The sequence below is a fragment of the Pseudonaja textilis genome, chromosome 3 (assembly GCF_049901715.1).
Source record: "Pseudonaja textilis isolate UNSWEBS1 chromosome 3, rPseTex1.2, whole genome shotgun sequence".
Classification (NCBI taxonomy): Eukaryota; Metazoa; Chordata; class Lepidosauria; order Squamata; family Elapidae; genus Pseudonaja; species Pseudonaja textilis.
Window position 1 is genome coordinate 131,829,321 of NC_141992.1, and position 19,699 is coordinate 131,849,019.

A 19,699-nucleotide genomic window follows, 5' to 3' on the forward strand; every position below is an offset into this window, starting at 1 on the left:
CAAGGCTGTTCATGTTGCAGAGATAATATGTCCTCCCTTGATAGGGCTTGGAGCCAGAGCCTTTCCTTTTTCAAAACCCTTTACATATCCAGAAACACCACAGGTGCTTCCTTAGTGCTTTCTCTGCTTAGTGTGATGCTTTGCAGTTTACAGGTAGATTCATGAAGCTGCTTCAAAGGAGTATTTTGCACGAAACCTCATAGAAAGCAGTGTACGATAATTCTGCATGAAATAAAACAGTGTTGAAAAACCCATTTCTACCAGCAATTCGGAAATTCAGCCTATTTTTTTGTCTCATTTTTTTATTATTTAACTTCTACTTCACAAAAAGGGTTTTGAAATATTCTTGGTTTTTCAGTCTAATAAACTAATCCTCCAATAATCACTTTTAAGTTATACACCTTTTACTTGCTTCATGCAACTTGCTCTAAAACAAATGAAAAATATTTCTTTTACTCTAAAAATTAGCACCTATTTCAATAATGGAATTTCATTCCTACTTTTTGACATACAGTACATATGGTTTTTCAGTAAAATTGTGCTCCTTTTTGTAATACATATATACTGTGCAATGCTTTGGATTTGATTTCCAAAAGGTTTTCCAGAATGCGGTAACTCTTTCCCAAGAAAACACATCTTCAAAGAATTATGCAGCCTTGCTTGAAATCTCATTGATACTTTTTGTGTGGGATTAACACTTAGAAAAGTGTGAAGGAAGGTTTTATGCAGTGCAATTCCTGATGTACCTACTGAAAAGTAAGTATATAATTCACATTCATTAAGCCAGAATGTTTGATTTGTTGGACAAGCCACAATGCACATAAGTACCTTAAGTACTTCTGGATGCATATTAGCACTGTCCAGTAGCACTCCTATAACCTCATTTAAAATTGTGTGTGAACCCAGCCTCTTGATAGTTTGCGCATGAATTTGCAAGGAGAGTCTGTCACCTTTGTTCATGCAAACATTAGTTTTACGATGGGTGGAAGTTGGAGAAAGTTCATAGGATGTCACAAATATGAAAGGCTAAATGTTCTGGGAACTGGAGCTGAAGAAAATAGCAAAGGAGAGAGTTGAGACAGAATATAGTAAATACTATCTTTTAAAAAGAGACGATAGATTAAGTTATTTTTTTCCAGAATCTAGCTATCTCGTATTGTTCATAGATATGACATCAATTATTAAAAAACCTAATTGTTATTAATTTGACCGTATTATTTCTTTTAGATTTTAGATTTTTAGATAAACCTGTCTCTTTGTAACATTTTATACATGTGTGTTCAGACAATTAGTATGTACATGCTGTTTTTTTTTGCCCAAAATAATGGAGAGGGATACCTATTCAAGAACAGGCATTCTTGAAAAAGCAATTATCTAGATCTATTTTAGATTAGCTTTTGGCCTGGAAATTATACTGAAGTAGTTTTAGTTGCCCTGAATGTGACTGATGACCTTTCCAGTAGTGGCATGAACACAGGGGAATGCTACTGTGTTGGTTCTTCTGGGTGTTTCAGCTGCCTTTAATCGTGAGCTATTGATCATGAAATACTGCTGAAGAAGCTTAGTTAGACTGGGAATAGGAGGCATATATGTCAGTTTCTTTTTGTATTCTCAGCACATTATCAGAGTCACAAAAGCAGATTCCTGTTCATCTCCATGCCACTTAAGTTATACAGTCTCATCAAACTTTTAGACTCAGAAAGAAAAATATATCTTGTTCCGGGCACTCCAGCTTTCTCTCGAGAAAGAACCAGGGCCAAACTTCCGGGTTCCTTCTGATTCTAAGTAGCTTCATTAGCTAAATAAGCTTACCTTCAACTTTGGTGGTGGTGTGCTAGCTTTGGTGATCCATGATTTAAAAACATCTCAGTTGGATTACAGTAGTCACTGTAATGGAGCTACCCTTGCAGAGTGCCTGGGAATTTCAACTGATACAGAATGCCACTATGAATTCTTAATTGGGCCAGGCAAATCAGGCCAAATAGCACAGTCATGAAAACACTGAGTTGTAATCTCTTACTTACCAATCCCAAATTAGGGCATCAACATTAATCTGTAAAGTCCTTAAATGTCTGTAAAAGATCACTGCCCAACACCAAATTATATATTAATGTCAACTGCAAAGATGCTGCTTTTGTAAAGAGCCAATATGGTACAGTGGTATTGGTTCAGGTGATGGGTCTAGGATTCAGTCAATCCTCAGTCATTCCCAGTGGATGACTTAGGTTGTTCACTTTCTCTCATGTTCAATCTATCTCACAGAACCATTGTTGTAGAGAAAAAGGAAAGGAAGAAGCACTTCATAGGCCACCTTGAGCTTGTGAATGAAAGGCAGGATATACTTTAATAAATCTATAAATATGTGGTCCACCAATGAGCTCAACTCACAATGCAGGATTTGGATCTTCTCAAGGGCAGCACTACAATTATGGAACTCCATAACTCCAAGAAATTACAATGGCTTTCTCTTGTTTTAAAAGACAAAGGTAAGACGGTTGTATTTTAAATTGAAGCGAGTTAGCATTACAAGTTATCCTGGACTAGATAGCAATTTTGGACAGCTTTTTAAATCAGACTCTTTAAAATAGGTATATTTTAATACCTTTTATGGTTGGTGAATTTCTTGTTTTTATTGTTCTTGTGGACACCACTTCCTTTTTGAAGGAGGAAGATTAATATAAAATAATCCCATCTAGAGAAGGAAAATAATAAATGGACAGTTTATTTGCATCTATTTATAAAGGTGTAAATTAATTTCCTTGTGCAAAAAACCATTTGCCTAGAAACAAAATCCATTGGACCCAATATGACAATTTGCCATGGCAAACTTGCCATGGCAAACTCACCAAAGCCAACTTGTGGTGGCCAACTTGGTGTGGGACAAGAGTTACACTAATATCAAAGAAATAATGGAATAGAATCATTAAAGAAAGAATGCAAAAGGAGGAACAGAATGAAATGTGAATGGCTGAAATTTATATATTTATTTTAAGTAATTAAATAGAATTGTTAAATTGTTCTGCAAGGTGTTGTCCCATGGTGAATTGGCCATACTAACAGTTGCGTTGCTGATTCCTAAACCTGTTAAACCTGCTTTTTTAATGCTCATAACTGATTTCCTGATGGGTAAAAAGATCTGAGTTGATCCATTGTAAGAATGGCTGAGCTTGACCACATTTCTTCCGTTGAAACAGGAAGTCAGACCTGCTTGAAAAAATATTGCTCAATGTCTTATGTAAATTGAAGTGATTATTTTTAACAATACATCATTAAACAAGCCACGTTTAAGGCAAGAGGTAAGGGCAATTTTGCTCTTAACAATTTATCTAGAGATCTGAATGGAGGGGTAAGAGAAGGCTGCATATCATACAAACGAGTCACATTCCTTTGCCTAAGGTGGAGGTCTCCAAACTTGGCGACTTAAGATTTCTGGACTCCAGAATTCCTCAGCCAGCATAGTCCACAGGTCTTAAAATCCACAAGTCTTAAAGTTGCCAAGTTTGGGGACCCCTGGTCTAAGGTTTATGCTAGCATAAGAGCAATGAAATGTACTTGAAATTAGATACAAACCTGGAACTTCTAATTCTATAACAGTGGATGATGCTGGCTTGGATTTAGTAAACGGATTTCAGAAGTATTAGTGGGTGGATGTAATTTATCCTTTCCACACCCTGCTATAGCAACAAAAAAGCAAACAAGGTACCCTTTATCTCATTCCAGTTATATCTTACCTTCAAACAGATATGAATATCATTGCAGGCAAATTGTGCAAATTCCATTGTATGCCTAGATAGATATATAGCCCAGTGTTGTGAGCCATGTTTCTTACAGCCATACTTTCTTTGTTTCCGTGTGTGCACATGTAGTGATCTTGATACAATTGCTTGAACTATTAGTATTTTTTTCTGGAGTTATTTCTAAGGCTGAAATAATAAAAAGGACAAAGCAAGGAGAGAACATACCAAGGGCAATAGAAGTAGACAGGGCATATTTGGTAGGCACAGATTATTAATTAAAACAGAAAAGGAAAAACTGAAGAACAGAGTGACTCTCCTGGAGGGAATGGAACAATGAACAGGAACAGAGTTATTAAGAAGGAGATTAAGAGGGAATATTATTGCTTATTGTACCTATGACTATTATTAAGTGTTGTACCTGATGAGTCTTGACTCCTGATGGATGTATCTTTTCTTTTATGTATCCTGAGAGTATTTGCACCAAGACAAATTCCTTGTGTGTCCAATCACACTTGGCCAATAAAGAATTCTATCTATTCTATCTATTCATTATAGGTAATCCTCAATTTATAAGAGTTCATTAAGTGACTGTTCGAAGTTACAACAGAACTGAAAAAAAGTGATTTATGACTGTTTTTCACACTTATGAAGTGTGCTACGTTTTAGCATCCCTATGGTCACATGATCAAAATTCAGATTAAATTCAACTGACTCATATTTGTGACGGTTATAGAGTCCTTTTTGTGAAGACAGATGCATTTAAGAGCCGTGTTACTAACTTAACAACAGCAGTGATTCACTTAACAACTCTGGCAAGAAAGGTTGTAAAATGGGGCAGAACTCAACTGTTTTACTTAGCAGGAGAAATTTTCAGCTCAATTGTCAATGTAAATTGAGGATCAACTCTACTTGTTCTAGATTAGGGATTGTAAAAAAAAATGTGTTTTTATTTTAGGAACTGTTTTAAAATCCTTGCATTATTTTACACTTTCTATTTGGGTTTTTGGCCAGTATTATGTGCTCTTAGTCGTCATTATCCTGGGTTGCCATCATGGTTTTATTGTTGTCCTGTATTTTATGCTCTTAATATATACAGTGCCCAGAAAATTTTTGTTTATTGGTGATTTAAAATGCACCACGTGTAATTGAAGGAATAAAAATGGAGCCAATATGCACTCTTTTAATTTTTCTTCTCTAGAAAAACAGCGTGGTTTCAATGTAAAATTTGCTAAAAGTAAAACTACTTTAAATCCTTTCCACTCAAGCCATTAAAATTGCCATTTCATTCTCTATAATAAAAGTGCAATCTAATACAATATTAAGGCTGAGAAATCATTTTTTAAATCAATGCTAAACATTCAGCTGTCGTCTTGTTTTTAAGATATTATTAATAATTAAATATAATTGTAAACAATTATATAATATCTGCATGAACTTGGTAAATAGAACAAAATGTATTGCCAACCTGACAGTTTAAATCAAAATTATGAGAAAATTGGTATGAGACAAGATTATCTTAAGGTTGTTTCCAAGGCTGGTGAGTTTAGATGCTCTGATCTCATTCTTCCAGCAGAAAATCAAATTATAGAATGTAAGAGTTGGAAGGAAACTCAGGAATAATCTAGTCCAATTGCTTGCCCAGTGTAGAAATCCAGTATTCTACCCATTGCCAAGGCTTGTTCCCTTGTGGAACAGCTCTTACCATTTAAGAAAGTCTTCTGAATGCCCAATCAATATTTGCTTCCTTTGCACTTTAAACCCATTGTTTCTGGTCCTTTCTTCTGGAACAATTTGACCATTATCTACATCTTAGCCTTTCAGATGCCCCCCCCCCCTGCAATCATCTCAGTGCCTCCAATTGTTGGTCTTAGGTGGTCCCTTATTAGACTGGTTGCCATCCTCTTTGTGCTCCACTTCTTCAATATCCTTCTTAATATATTATAGCGCCCAGAAGTGAATGGAATATTGTCTGAATCGTGCTCAGAATGCTCTGGTCTTTCTGTTAGAAGAGGAACAATTGCTTCTTTTGATTTGCATACTCAAATTCTATGGATGCAACCTAGGATTGCATTTTTTTTTTCCTTGCAGCTGCATCACAAGTACAATTAAAGATACATTGCTTTTTGAACTTTTTAATCATTTAAGCTAGAAAACGCTTTGCTTTCTAGCCCAAAGTATCCTTAGCGGTAATGAGTTTCTGTTTGTATAATCGTGTTGTGCAATTTCAGTCACTTCTGTTTGGAAACCATTATCTAAGGTCTGTTGTTTGTGAATCAAGCCACTAGGGCTTGTCCCACAAAGCATATATTTCCCTTATTCTGTGAACCAGGCTATCTAGGGACCAGGATATATTAATCAGGGATGATGAAACAATCTTTACTGCTATTTACATTCAATTTCTATTAACAGGGACTACCAGATCTGGTCTGCTCATCTATTGGTTATTCAGATTTTTCAGCCCAGGCCTGGAAGCTTAAAACAATTCTGGTCAGCGTGGTATATATGATGAAAGAGGTTTAAAGTATTAATTATAAATGCTTGGAAGTCTACGAGTCTGTTCTACTGATTAAAATGTTTACCATTCCAACAGAGAAGCAATCTGGACTTTTCTGGAGAAGCACCATCACTTTGCCCTGACTCCATGGGTGACCTGATAGCAAACTGGTCTTCCAATATTTGAGGGGCTGCCACAAAAAAGAGGGGATCAATCTATAATCCAAAGCACCAGAGGGCAGAACAAGGAGCAATGTGTGGAAACTAATCAAGGAGAAAAGCAACCTAGAACTAAGAAGAAATTTCCCAACAGAACAATCAATCAGTGGAGCAGTTTGTTTTCAGAAGTTGAAGGTGCTCCATCACTTGGAGGCTTGTAAGAAGAGATTAGACAGCCATTTGTCTGAAAGGGCATAGGTCTTGTGCTTGAGCAGAGGGGTTAGAAGACTTCCAACTCTTTTATACTGTATTTGGTATTCTGTAAACAAAGATCTATTTCTACTTTTGAGCGATAGGACTTTTCCCTCTCTTTGCCTGGCATCCCTATGATTTTACTGATTTCTTGTACACAGGTATTCCTCAATTTATGACCGCAATTGGGTTCTGTTGCTAAGCAAGGCAGTTGCAAAGCATCCAACTTTATGATATTTTTTGTCAGGGTTTTTAAGCTTCCGCCATTGACTTTGCTTGTCAGAATCTGGCAAATCACATTGACCCCAGGTGATTTTGCATTTTTGCATCTGTCAAAAATACAGTATTTGCCCCTGGCCAAGGGTCTGAATTTTGATCACATGACTGTGAAGATCCTGCAATCATTGGAAATGCGAGGACCTGTCATAAGTCACTTTTTTCAGTGCCGCTGTAAGTTTGAATAGTTGCTAAACAAATCATTGTAAAGTGAGTACTACCTGTATAAGTGATTTCCCTTTCAGACAGCCTGAAAAGGGAACCCTCTTAGCTGTTTACACAGGTGAATGTGATTCAGCATTTGCTATCTAAATAATGAGCAGAATCATCAATTGAAAAGCTGCAATCTAAGTTGTGTGCATTCTAATGAAGTCACGAAGGTTTAGCAACTCAATTGTCTTCTTTCTTTTTTAAAGAGTACAGTAGAGTTAATTACTCAAATTCTGTATATAGTAGCATGATAATAAATCTCTCTGAACTTTTAAATAAATATAAATGGGATGTGGCTTTGAGGTACTCCACATTAAATTGCTGGTTCACATATACTAAACCACAGTTTGTTAGCCATGTATTGCTGAATAAGAATTGGTTGGGTTTGTACTACAATGTAAGCTTTAACGCTATTGGTTATTAATTGCAATGGATAATAATTTGTCATTGGTCATAATAAACCATGTTCTGATATAGCATAATTTATGTTCCACACAATAATGGTCTGATGCGGTGCAACACCTTAAGCCATATATATATATATCATGCTGCACCACAATATAAATCAGTCACTCCGAGAGGGAGAAGGGCCTAAATTTGACAAAAACCTAAATAAAAGATAATGAGTAATTGTTATTAGTCATTGCACCAACATCTTACCACTATTCATTCAGAGGGTGTGAACTAGTGATGGTACAATGCAGAACTGTTGAAACTTGCAGGTATAACCAGAAATGTAAACTATTGCAAGTGTTGGAACAAAATATCCATCTGGTTCAGTTCCAAGTTGGGAGAAAGACACTGGAAAAATGGAGGCTGATTAGAAAGATGGTTTATGGATGAAGCAGAACCACCAACCAACCACATGAATTCTGGGCAGCTGACAAAATGGAGTTGAGAGTGGATGGGTTTTATACCTTCTTTGGGCTTTGAATTTGAGTTCCTGTTCCTGTGCAAGAACATGTCCTTTAATATTCTATTGGCTGTTGTCAGATTCCTAGGGGGTTCATGTAGGGGTCATAGCTGGCTCTATAGGCAAAAGAGTAAATGCAAATCCTAGGTGTTTGTCTGAGCTAATCTGGTCAACCTCTAGCTTATTGTTTATCTGAGCTCTCAGGTTTCTGTGACTTTGAAGTTTGGACTGTTCTGGGGGTGGTTAATTGAAGGGGTTGTGTTTTGAAAGGGTGTTGGGCAATTCCTATTGTGGCTAATGGCTTTTGGATCTTGGGTGATGGGCTGGTTTCTAATCCTACCATTTGACAAGGAGTTTTGAAATATCCTGTCTTGAATTAATTTTTGCCTGCAGTATTTGCTTTGCTTATGAATAGAGCTATCTAGATACTTGTCTTCCTCTTTCAATAAGCTCTTTATCTCTTATCATCTGCTGTGGGCTATTAAGAAAGACTTGGGGACTGCTTTCTGTTTTTAAGAGCATGTTTCTCCATTTCTCCTTTAATGAAATATATTATTCTGCCTTTTTAATATTTCCCAAAGTATTTCATTCTTTTAGGAGCGGGGGCTTCCCACACAGGAATAGTTCATTTATTATCCCAAACCACAGGTAGCTCCAAACCTCCCTTTAGTTGGCTTTGGGAACCTCTCTGAAAATTGCAGTTTTCCCCTTTTTGAAATGCAAAACACATGCACTTTCAGTCCTGAAGTTGGCATGAATCAGTTACAAAATTATGAGCGTATAAACTCCCACAACCCCGTTTCATGGATGATGCAGTCCTACACACTTTTGTAAGTCCTCAGCCTCACAATGTTAAATGTGGCCCTTGTCTGCTCTTTCAGTACTGTACACAAATGATTGTCCATTCTTTACGGGAGGGGGAAAGAATTATGTAACTTTGCAAAGCATTTTTAAAACACTGGGCTCTGCAAAACAAAGTTGTATTATAGTTGCATTTTAAATATATAAAAATAGGATCATATGTAGCCAAAATTCCTGGTGCATGATGTTCAATCTGCTTAGTCAACTCTTACAGCCAGTTATCATATGGGAATGGGTGCAGGGTATGCTTGGCATTTCAGGTAGTCCTTGCTTAATAACCGGATGCCTAGAAAGTACCATTCAAAGTTACGACCGGCACCCTCAAAATACTTATAATCTGGATTTGAAATACTGATGGCTGCTTCCCCCACATGGTCACGTGATTGCATTTTGGCCATTCAGCAACTGGCTTGCCTTTACAGCCATTTGCAGCACCTGGAAGTCATGTGGTCGTGGTTTAGGATGCTTTTTGCTGGAAAACTCCATTGATTTCCAGCAAAAAAACAACAACCAAAAAAACAGCCAATGTGTTCACTTAATGACTGTGGTGCTTAACAACAATGGTTGTTGATTCTCTTAACCATGGCATTTTCTTAACCACAAAAAAAGGGAGTAGAATCAGGTCAGTCACATGATGACCTGCTTAAAGACTAGTATGACTTATGACCATAATTTCAGGCTCAATTACAGTTCTAAATTGAGGACTATCTGTATGCGGACAAATATTTATCTCAGCCTCTTAGATTTGTATTATCCTATAAATCCTTAGCAAAATGCTAGGTATCACTCACACTTTCGTAACTACCCTAATGTGATTGCAGCAGAAATGTAGAAGACAGCTAGCTATGTTCCACTTCCAGGGATGGGGGATGAATTCATATATAGCAATAGATTTATTAGACCAACAGACTATTCGGAAATAGCATGGAAACGTTCATATTTCTGAGAACATCTGTCAAAATGACTCCTCCCTACCCACCCCCAAAATCTGGAAGATGGGAGAAGAGGAAAAAATGACTAATGTTTAAGATACATCTACATCAGATTAGTCCTAAATGAAAAGTAGAAGAAATGAGCAGGCGGGCAAATTGGACCTATCGGATGCAAGAAGCGGTATTGGCTAATTAAATTTCTTTTAATTTATTCCCTAAGTGCACACATTCTCATGTAAAAAGAAGCAATGAAAAAGGATGTGTGTACAAATTAGCTTGAATCAAATTATCTGAGAGATTGCTTTTTCTTCCTTTGAAGCGGCCTGAATATTGTTATATTGTTATAAATCACAATTCATAGCTTCATATTCTAGGTAAAACTAGCAGTTGGGAATAATATAAAGTATAAAGGAAACCGTGGCTAAATAGTAATGTGAGAATCAGTAATTGCACCCAGTTTTTAAATCCCCTCCCTTTCTTTGCTTCCATTCTTCATTTAGGCACAATTTATTATTCTATCTAGACCAGTGGTTTTTTATGCTCAAGCAACCAATTAAGTTCCTTTTTTGATAGTCTATTATTTTACTATCTAATGCTTTAGTCGTTTTTAACATGCACGTTTGAAGTTTATTTCTGTTTATTTATTTATTTTAAATGGTAGCACCTAGAATGCCTCATACATGGAAATAAATAAATAATGTGCACATATAGGAGTTATAATTACACTGAAATTCAACATGAAAAATAATCCCCTAGTCCACTTTTGAACATTTGATTTCAATTGATGTAGCTGCAGCTAGATGCATAGTAGAGCTCAATGTACTATATACAGGGGTGGGATTCAATTTTTTTAACAACCAGCTCTGTGGGTATGGCTTAGTTGGTGGGCGTGGCTTAGTAATGTGACTGGCTGGGCATGGCCAACTCAACAACATTCACATCAAGGCATGCATCTCCTCACCTAGCCTCTCATGACTGTAGGGATGCTGCAATAGTCATAAGTGTGAAAAATGGTTATAAGTCTCTTTTTTCAGTGCCATTGTAACTTTGAATGGTCACTCCACACAAGCAAAGTACCAGCAAAGGAGAGACAGGAAGTCTAGTCCTGCCAAGAATGTAATAAGGGTTAACAGAGAGGCAGTTTCTGTAAGCAACACCAGAATGTTTCCTTCCTGCCTTCCTTACAGGATTAGGCCAGTAATTTCTTCTAACAACCGGTTCTCCAAACTGCTTAGAATGTTAACCGGTTCTAGCGAATAGGTGCGAACCTGTAGAATCCCACCCCTAACTATATATTCCTTTTGTTTTTTCACCTGTGGCTTCTCCATTTTAACACAATATCAGAATTATAATATAATATAATATAATATAATATAATATAATATAATATAATATAATATATAATTATATACAGTATAATAATTATTATATATAGAATCAGAATTATATAGTTGGAAGAGACATTGGAAGTCTTCTAATCCAATTTCCTGCTCAGGCAGGAAACTCTTTACTATTTCAGATAAATGGCTGTCTAATCTCTTCTTAAAAACCTCCCTTGTTGGAGCTCGCACAACTTCTGGAGGCAAGCTGTTCCACCGATTAATTGTTTTAACTGTCAATAAATATCTTTTTAGTTCTAGGTTGCTTCTCTCCTTGATTAAGTTTCCACACATTGCTTCTTGTCCTGCCTTCAGGTGCTTTTGAAAATAGGTTGACCCCAGAGGTGGTATTCAGCAGTTTCCGACCAGTTCTGGAGAAAAGTAGCAGAAATTGTGAGTAGTTCAGAGAACTGGCAAATACCACCTCTGACTGGCCCCACCACCATCTATTATCTGCCTCCCATTGAGTCCCAGCTGATTGGCTGGGTCTTCTTTGGTTGCCCTGCACAGGAGAACGGAGCTGGAAAGCAGGTTAGTGGGGTGGGGAGAGAAAGATGCACAATTGTCATTCATCACCTTGGCCATTCACGTTTTGCAATAAAGCACATACTAAGTGATATGAAAAAAAAAAGTTAATAGTCTGCTGCTCTGGCTTTTTAAATAGCTAGACATACAAAGCCATCAGCCAATGAAGTTTTTTTCCTGGGGTAATAAAGTAAGTCATTCCCAAAACTTGATCTCTGATGTCTGGTTGCTATCCTAGTCACAAGAGCAGTCATGTGAGATTGGAGATGAAAAATCCAGACTGCTGAAAATGTGTTTTTTTTTTCTTTTCCAGTTGCACAATGCTGATATTCAGACCCTAACTATACTCATTGACTCATAGGCTGATTTGCTGCCCTAAAAGTCAAATGAAAAGACAGACTTTAATGAAAAAAATGGACTAGGAGGGACATGATAGCAATCTTCCAATATCCAAGAGGCTGCCACACAGAAGAGAGGGTCAACCAGTGGTGGGATTCAATTATTTTTACTACCGGTTCTGTGGGCATGGCAGGGGAAGGATACTGTAAAATCCCTATTCTCTTTTGATGTTCAACCAATATAGTTAAATTTTGAAACCTAGAGCCCATTGTTTGAACACATGTCTTCACCAATACTTAATAGGAATTAAAGATTAATGTTCACGTTGCCTAACATCTCAAGTGTCAGATTGTTAAATGCAAGAGTTGTGTGAGTTTGGGAAGCTAGTCCTCTCTCATTCTAACAGACAAGTATATGTATCCCTTCCTGGTCTTAAAATAAACCTGCTTAAGAGCAGACCTTGAAGGTTATTTCCCCCTTGACCTCTTTGCTTCAGTGAAATGCGATAACCGAGTGCATAATACGCATGGAATAATCCTCAGAGTTGCTTCCTATTTACAGGGAGCACTTGCTGCCACCTTTTCCCTCCTGCTGCCTGCAACACTACCTATCATTTCCCAGAGCCAAGTTATACTATGAGGCTACAGAATAACAGAGTTGGAAGGGACTTTGGAGGTCTTCTAGTCTAGCCTCCTGCTCGAGCAAAAAACCCCATACTATTTCAGACAAATAGCTGCCCCATCTCTTCTTTAAAATGCCCACTGTTGGAGTATCCACAACTTCTGGAGTCAAGTCATCCCACTGCTTAATTATTCTAACTGTCAGGAAAATTTCTCCTTAGTTTTATGGTGGTTTTTTTCCTTGATTTGATTGCTTCTTCTTGTCCTGCCTTCAGGTGCTCTGGAGAATAGATTGACTCCCTCTTATTTGTGGCAATCCCTCACATATTGGATATCATGTCATCCCTGGGGCCAGTGGATGGGGATGGTGACAGCCCACAGATCAGATTGAATTAGCTACTCTGCAGGGTCCTTGGACAAGGTCCCTTAAGAATTTGTTTCTCATATATGAATCTGCCCCAATACATACATTGGTAATGGAGGTTGTGCTCCACCATCCCTGGCTAGTTTTGATTTGTCAATCGCTTACAAGATACAGGTATAAGAATAAACATAGTTTGAAAACATGAGATAGGTATAATAAAAATAAAAAGAAACAATAGGGCAGCGATGGTAGGCACGATTGGTGCGCTTATGCACGCCCCTTACAGGCCTCTTAGGAAGGGGGTGAGGTCAATAGTAGACAGACTAAGTTAAAGTTTCTGGGGTTTGGGGAAGAAACCACAGAGTCAGGTAGAGAATTCCAGACATTGACCACTCTGTTGCTGAAGTCATATTTTCTGCAATCAAGTTTGGTGCGGTTAACCTTGAGTTTGTATCTATTGTGTGCTCTTGTATTGTTATGATTGAAGCTGAAGTATTCATTGAGAGGTTGGACATTGCAATGTATGATTTTATATATTATACTTAGATCGGACTGAAGGCGGTGTAGTTCTAGGTTTTCTAGGTCTAGGGTTTCAAGTCTGGTGGAATAAGGTATTCCGCAATGAGTAGAGGAGCGGAGAACTCTTCTTGTGAAATATTTCTGGACTTTCTCAACTGTGTTAATATCAGATACATGATATGGGTTCCAGACTGATGAGCTGTATTCAAGTATAGGTCTAGCAACTGTTTTGTATGCTCTAGTTAGTAGTGTGATGTTACCAGAGAAGAAGCTATGTAGGATTAGATTAACAACTCTTAATGCCTTTTTGGCTATGTAGTTACAGTGGGCTCTAGCACTTAGATCATTAGAGATGAGTACTCCAAGGTCCTGGACAAAGTTTGGATCCTCAACAAGGTCTTGATTATTTAGCTTGTATTTTATTTTCTGATTTTTTTTGCCAATATGTAAGAGAGAGCATTTATTTGTTGAGATTTGAAGTTGCCATTTGATTGACCATTCTGATACATAGTCAAGGTCTTTTTGGAAGGTAGTAGCATTGTCAGTGGTTTTGAATAGCTTTACATCATCAGCGAAGAGAACGCAGTTGCTCTTAATATGATCACAGAGGTCATTTATGTAGAGCATGAAGAGAGTTGGTCCTAAAACACTGCCTTGGGGGACACCACTGTTGACACTACAGAATTTGATAGGATGCTCCCAATTTTGACCATTTGTTGTCTGTTTTACAGGAATGCTTCTATCCATTTATGTATGTGTCCGGAGATACCATAAGATTTTAGTTTTAGTAATAGTTTGTCGTGTACCACTGAATCAAATGCTTTACAGAAGTCTATGTAGATTGCATCTATTCCTTTGCCCTGATCGAGTTGTGTAGTCCATATGTTTTTGCAGTGTAAGAGTTGCAGAATACAGGATAGTTTTTTTCTGAAACCAAATTGTTTATTGGAGAGTAGGTTGTTTGTCTCTAAATGGAGGATAATGGATTGGTTAATAATTGATTCCATGACTTTACAGGTGACGCAGCATAAGGAGACTGGTCTGTAATTTTCAACTAGGCTGGCGTCTCCCTTTTTGAAGATGGGGATGACCATGGCTTGTGACCATAGTTTTGGCAAGGAGCTGATCCTGAAAGATTTTTTCAAAGATTATGCTTAGAGGTTTGGCTATGGCAGTGGATAGCCTTGTTAAGAAGTGGGCACATATTCCATCTGGTCCAATAGATAGAGATGGTTTTAGATTGCACAGTGCTTTTTCAACAATGTCTTCTGTAAAATCGGTATGTATTAATTAGATCATTGTAGTTGTCTGTGGTTCGACTAGGAAGCACTGGGCTTGATCCATTGCTGTTTACAAATACTGAGCCAGAAAGAGGTTTGCTTTGATGGTGTCATCGTTGCAGTCTTTGCCAATATGTCCTTTCAGGGGTGGGATGGAGCTTGAGTCTTTTAGTTTGTTGTTTACAAAATTGTAGAAAGCACAGGTAGAAATTGTGCATAGAAGGTTTTCCTCTTGTTTAATGTGATAATTAGTGCATTCAGTTTTTATCTGGTGACATAAATTTTTGTATCGGCTTTTGAAGTTGGCAGCGTGACCGGATTTGTTTTTTCGCCAAAGTGATCTCTTTTTGGATTGAAGCTTCCTTATTGTTATGGGTAATCTGTTTTACCCGGTTTTGGGAGTTGTTATTGGTACATATAGTTTGATAGCTCTTTTGATTTCTAGTAAGAATATGTTGTAATGGTCTTCAACAGTATTGCATCCAGTGAATAGAAATTGTCAATCAAGGGAAGAGAGATCGTTGATTATAAGATCATAGTTGCCTTTTTTGAAGTTATAATTGGGGATTTTGTCATTGTGATGATTTTTGTTGGACGTATGTTGAGACAAAAGTCAATCATGTTGTGGTCACTTTGGAAAAGGGTTCTTTAATTTGTATTCCGTAAATTGAATTCAAACTATTGCAGAAGATGAGATTGAGGCAGTTGTTAAGCCTAGTATTGTTGGTTACTAGTTGTTCCAGTCCCAGATTTGTTACAACATTGTAGAAGGTTGCATGTATGGGTTCAGTTTTACATTCATTTAGGGTCCAGTTAATGTGAGGTAGATTGAAGTCACCAAGAAAGTTAAAAGCATGTGGGCAGGATGCTGCCCATGTTAGTAGTGTATTTAGCTTGTTTGCATGTTCAATGTCATAATTAGGGGCTCTGTAACATAGTAAGAACCGAAATGTGATATTTAAGGACAGTTCACAGACGATGGTCTCAGGAATAGCAAGCTCCTGGATAACTTGGATGTCTTTTAGATGTAGGGACTTTTTATAGAAGATATAAACACCACCTCCTCTACGGATTTCACGATTGGATGCGTACACATGATAGTCTCTTACTGAGGTAATGGAGTCAGGGAGAGATGCATTGATCCTTGTTTCACAGACAAATATGATGTCGAATTTAGCCGTATTTAGTAAGAGGAGTTAATCTTTTCTCCCTTGGCTTGAAAGATTGAGTCAATCACAGCTCAACACAAGATCCCCCCTTTCATTCTATTTGAACAGGTAATTTAAAAATTTGGACATGAAGAGGGGTTTTTTGAGGAAAGATGCTCTTTAGATGCTTATTGTATATTGTTTCACAATGTAGTAAGCCAATCCCATCCAATGTGACCCTGAGCTTCTGCTCTGAATCCTTTTCCTTGAAATGAGCCATGAAATCTGCTCTATTGCAAAAAGGAATTCTTTTTAGTTTAATGTATTTTTCTATTATATTTAAATATTGTTTCCCCCCTGGATTTTATATTTTATATTTGTATGGGAAAATAATTATCAATTAGATGAAAGTCATTAAGAAAGTCAATGCTGTACTCATCCGGATTATAATTTTCTTGCATATGGGCTTACAAGTATAGGCAATGGAATTTAATTTAAATGAAAGGTCTGCCACATAAAACAGCATATAGGCAACAAGGGTTTGCTTTTAAAACATGCCTGACACCATATTTAAATGAAGATTCCATTTTTTAGACATTCAAAAATAAAAGTTATATCTGGTTACTTGGTTCAAAGTAAACCAACCACCATAAAAATGATCAGCTAGAATTGCAACTAAGTTATTCTAGGTTAATTTTTTAAAAAAATCTGACATATACCTTCATGAAAGATGCTATGGAATTTCTAGTTATCGTTTTCCTATCAGAATGACTTCATATGTCACTGTTGGAAAACCTTATTATTTCAGTAGAAAACATTTCTGCGCATCAGTTATTCCATTGTGCTGGGATTTACTGTGTCTTCGTCGTATGAACAACTGATGTGTGATTTGAGCACACGAAACAGTACTCCTGCATATGTTAAGCTGTCGTCCTTATGTAAATTGCAAACATAATGCATAATTATATTGCATAATGCATAAATATATCCATTCCAAATACATGGAAGCGTGAAACAGGAATAAGGCACAAGATAAGTGTAAGAATTATAAGTAAATTACTTCATTAAAACTGAGTTTTCGAGCTGTTTCACTATGCCAACTTTAAGATGGTAGTGTCCATATATGCTAGAACCCTAAATGATACAAATTCCATGATCTACCAGTATATATTTGTATCTGACATCAGGACATAAGTATGTAAGGGCAGTATTTGTATTATAAGATTGCAACATGCTTGCCATTATTTTTTATTCATTATGTTTGCTACAGATGTTTCTTATTGGAATTACAGTTTCTAGAATTCATAGTCATGCCAGTTGGCAATTTCAAGAATTATAGTTCCAACATGGCTGCGGCACTTGTAATAGAAAGGTGAGTGACTCTATTTGAACAGCACATATCACAGACTCTTAAAAGATGAAGGATGTGAATAAAATTGTTGATGTGAAAATGATTGAGATAATTCCTGCTGTAGTCCAGTTCTAGTGAAATTCACCATAGTTTGTGTCATAGTGTATCTTGGACCTTGCCATTTGTAGTTTATTAAATAATCCATGGCTTATAGCGATGTGTGAACATCGTAACACATTTCAACAAACAAATACTACCTATGTGAATTTGACCAATATGAATTAAAGTATATGTAAGAATTCAGCTGCGATGACAGAAAATATTAAGTCCTTAACACCGTTTATTTGTGGCTTGTGAGCTATGATTTATGGCTTATCAAATTGTATGGAACTTATTGAATAAAACATAATTAATAGTCTTGGCTTTGGGTGATGTGTGAATTCTCTTTTTCAGATTAATATATCGTTGTGGCTATAGCCTTCATTTTATAGGTCGTCTTTGCAGGCCTTTAGACCAGCAATTTAATAGATGAAGCTTTTCTGGATACAGAGAAACAGTGAGGAAAAATAAGTTCTTTCTGTGCCACATTTTTGTAAAAGGAACAAGTAGTTCCAATTTCACATAAAATGGCATCTTCCCCTTTAATCAATGCCTGTTCTATAATATGCAATTAATTATGTTTTATTAAAGTTGTAGTCACAGGTTAAGCCTGTTCAGTGTACATGATATGAAGAAGACATAACAAAACCACAATTGTTTTCTTTATGGTCTAATAGTTTTATTGGAGGCAGGAGACTCCAGTTTGCATTGGACAATACTCAAAAGTAGAAAGAATTAATTCCTTCCTCCTCACCTCATCAGTCTAAATCAAATTCATTAGCATTCATGGGAATTTAATACACACATATTTCTTCGTAAGAGTGAGATGTGGCACAGTAGTGACATATCCTTATTTTCTGGAAGGGTTTTTTTTTTTTTGCTTTTTAGAACAACTCCAGGTTTTTCTATAGGCAGTTACCGATTTTTTTCATTCAAACAGAATTCTAGACTTCTTGCTATTTCCTAATGAGATTAGAATAGGAGTACAGTGCAGTACAGTACAATTCAATACATTTATTGCTATTTCCTAATGAGAGAATAGAATAGAGCATTCTTTATTGGCCAAGTTTGATTGGACACCCAAGGAATTTGTCTCCAATGCATAAGCTTTCAGTATACATGCAAGCAACAAAGAAATCATAAATCATAAGATACAATAATAAATCATAAGGTACAACCAATGAAGTGATAGTCATAAGATATCAATTGGAGTAGGTACTAGGAAAGAGGAGAAGGATAATAGTAATAAACTCCTGCTACATGGTTAGGCATCCTTAGATGTAGACAGGTGCTGCCTATGCCTAAAGTCCTGTCCTGTCCCATCACATCCCAAGAACCACGGTGGTGCAGTGGTTAGAGTGTAGTACTGCAGGATACTTCTGCTGCCTGCGGGCTGCCTGCAGTTTGGCAGTTCAAATCTTACCAGGCTCAAGGTTGACTCAGCCTTCCATCCTTCCGAGGTCAGTAAGATTGTTGGGGGCCAATATGCTGACTCTGTAAACCATGTAGAGGGGGCTGTAAAGAACTGTGAAGTGGTATATAAGTCTTAAGTGTTACTGCTATTGCTATCCTATCCCATCCAGATTTATCAAGCTTAGCAAGGACAAATTCCAAAAATCAACAACTACTATTTCCAAAGTTTGTCTGGCTTACTTGGGAGGTAAGCAGAAAACTGAACATGGTCTAAGGCTCTCTTGACCTATAATTAGAGTCATAAATGGAATCAAGCTAATTTTAGCTTTTTTTAAAAAAATAATAATTCCATGTTGGATATGTACTGCAAAGCTACCAGTAACAAGCTTCCATTTCTTCTCTACCATTTGATCATTAGCATGTATTCAGTTATAACTAAGAATGCTAACCTTCAGTCTCGTTTAATAGTTTATAATGAGCGGAATTTCAAAAGGTGGAGGTATTTTTCTCTTGAAAATATATCATCAAATATGCATGCCCGGAAGTGATAACCTTATGGGATGTCTTGGATAGCTTTGCAGGGGAAGGAAGGAAGCTCCGTTCAGAAAGGCTGCCAGTCCAAACTGCATATAAGGTTGCCAACTGATTAGGAAAGCAACTACCTAGTGTGCTCCTTTACCTTTGGATGTTCAAAAAAGGAGCAGATCAAGCCTCTCGGAAAGGAAAGCCAATTTTATCACCAGCTAACCTGTTCAAATCACAGTCATATTACAGTAGAATCCATTTTCAAAGCTTACAACCCTGGCTGTCATAGATGAGATTCCCCCAC

At 37.0% G+C, this 19,699-nt stretch overlaps 1 long non-coding RNA gene across 1 annotated transcript in view; it reads left to right on the forward strand.

Annotated features, from left to right (window-relative positions):
* The first annotated feature begins 631 nt into the window (after positions 1-631).
* Positions 632-19,699, forward strand: part of LOC148126326 (uncharacterized) — a 39,385-nt gene continuing 20,317 nt past the window's right edge. Inside the window, exons 1-2 of the long non-coding RNA XR_015743099.1 lie at positions 632-756; positions 2,263-2,486. This is a non-coding gene — a long non-coding RNA (uncharacterized LOC148126326). The remainder of the gene's footprint in view (positions 757-2,262; positions 2,487-19,699) is intronic.